Here is a 2,601-nt window from a genome sequence, read left to right as displayed (position 1 = left end):
AGGCCAGCGACCAAAAGGCAGAACGACCAGTCAACCAGTCTCTATGACACACTCTGACCACCAGGGGGCAGACACTCAATGCAGGAGCTGCCCCCTGGTGGTCAGTGTGCTCCCACAGTGGGAGTACTGCTCAGCTGATGGGGATGAACTGTGCTCCCACAGTGGGCTGGTCCCCATAGGCCATGCCCCCCACCAGTGCACGAATCCACCTGATCGGCCCTGATCACTGGCCAGGGTTAGGGACCCTACCCATGCACGACTTTTATGCATTGGGCCTCTAGTTGCCTTATAAAAGAACATGCATGCCCATTTATGGGTATAAATATTATTTACCGCAGTCTCTACTGTTCTTATACACACCAAATCCAACATTCAATCCAAATTACAAGAGATACCAAAAAGCAAGATAAAAATTAGGTAAAGCAGGGTACTGCCGTGTTGCTGGAGGATCATCTACCCTTTGGTACAGACGAAAGAGCAATTAGCAATTGGACAGGAAAAGAATGGCACTGAAACAGATTTCCAGCAACAAATGCTTTGGGGGATTGCAGCAAGTTTTTGAACATGACAGTGTTGAACTGAACTGCAAAATGAAATTTGCCATCTACTTACCACCAAAGGCAGAAACTGGAAAATGCCCTGCACTATATTGGCTGTCTGGTTTAACTTGCACAGAACAGAATTTTATATGAAAATCTGGTTATCATCATGCTGCCTCAAAACAGGGCCTTGTTGTCATTGCTCCAGATACCAGCCCTCGTGGCTGCAATATTAAAGGAGAAGATAAGAGCTGGGACTTTGGCACTGGTGCTGGGTTTTATGTGGATGCCACTGAACATCCTTGGAAAACTAACTACAGAATGTACTCTTATGTAACAGAGGAGCTTCCTCAACTCATAAATGCCAATTTTCCGGTGGACCCCCAAAGGATGTCTATTTTTGGCCACTCCATAGGAGGCCATGGAGCTCCGATTTGTCCTTTAAATATATTTTATTGATTTTTTACAGAGAGGAAGGGAGAGGGATAGAGGGTTAGAAACCGATGAGAGAGAAACATCGACCAGCTGCCTCCTGCACACCCCCTACTGGGGATGTGCCCGCAACCAAGGTACATGCCCTTGACTGGAATCGAACCCGGGACTCTTCAGTCCGCAGGCCGACGCTCTATCCACTGAGCCAAACCGGTCAGGGCTGATTTGTGCTTTAAAGAATCCTGGAAAATACAAATCTGTGTCAGCATTTGCTTTAATTTGCAATCCAGTGCTTTGTCCTTGGGGCAAAAAAGCCTTTAACGCATATTTGGGAGCAGATCAAAGTAAATGGAAAGCTTATGATGCTACTCCTCTTGTGAAGTCCTTTCCAGGTTCTCAGCTTGACATACTAATTGATCAAGGAAAAGATGACCAGTTTCTTTCAGATGGACAGTTACTACCTGATAACTTCATAGCTGCCTGTACAGAATAGAAAATCCCTGTTGTTTTTAGGTTACAAGCGGGTTATGATCATAGCTACTACTTCATTGCTACCTTTATTACTGATCACATCAGACATCATGCAAAATACCTGAATGTTTAAAAAACTTCATATACGAGAATCTCTTCAGGATTATAAAAATTATAATAAACAATTGCAGGGAAATAAGATTTCAAAACATTGTATTTCATAGTTCTAAAAATGCTTCATTCTATAGTTGAATCACCTTCTGAATAAATATATGAAACCTTTAAAAAAATTAGGTAAAGCAGTCAACAGAGTTAGACACAGAGGTGGTGCAGATGTTGAAACTATCAGAGACCTTAAAATAACTATAGTTAATGTTAAAAGGTTCTAGTAGAAAAGTTGAACAACATGAATGATGGGGAATTTTATCAGATGGAAATTCTAAAAAAGAGTGAAATGATAATACTATAAATGAATACCATTTTTATGGGCTAAATTGTGACCTCCCCTTTTTCCCTCTAATTTATATGTTGAAGCCCTAACCCCCAATATGACTGTATTTGGACATAGGGCCTGCCCTAGCAGTCTAATACAACCATGATATGAGACATGAAAAATTCCTTCAACAGATTTATTAGCATAATGGGCTTAGCAGAGGAAAGAATCAGTGAATTTGGAGATAGGTAAATCTGAAATATAAGGAGTAAAGAAGGCAGGACAAAAAATAAAACAGCATTCAAAAGCTGTGAAATAATATGAAATGATCTAAACACACATGCAACTGAGTCCTATGAGGATTAAGAGAAAGAGGAAGACTGAAGAAGAGATAATAGCTGAGATTTTCCCAAAATGAATGAAAAAACAACAACAACAAACTCCAGATCCAGGAAGCTCAGAGAACCCCAACCAACACAAATAAAAATACAACTAGCACATCATACTCAGACTGCTGAAAATCAATGGTAAGGGGAAAATCTTAAAGATGGCATGAGAATAATGAAATAGTCCATATTCAGCAGACTTTACATTAGGCACTGTGCAAGCAGAAGAAGATGGAATGACATATTTAAAATACACATGGTCCCAACTTAACAATGGTTCGATTTGTGATTTTTCAACTTTACAATGGTGTGAAAGTGATACACATAATAAATTTCATGA

The 2,601-nt window shown here is 40.3% G+C and overlaps 1 pseudogene; it reads left to right on the top strand.

Annotated features, from left to right (window-relative positions):
* The first annotated feature begins 487 nt into the window (after positions 1-487).
* On the top strand, positions 488-1,725 carry LOC102249832 (annotated as a pseudogene).
* Positions 1,726-2,601: the final 876 nt, after the last annotated feature.

This window comes from Myotis brandtii, unplaced genomic scaffold (genome assembly GCF_000412655.1).
Source record: "Myotis brandtii unplaced genomic scaffold, ASM41265v1 scaffold297, whole genome shotgun sequence".
Taxonomy (NCBI): Eukaryota; Metazoa; Chordata; class Mammalia; order Chiroptera; family Vespertilionidae; genus Myotis; species Myotis brandtii.
This window is presented reverse-complemented; position numbering and strand designations above follow the sequence as displayed.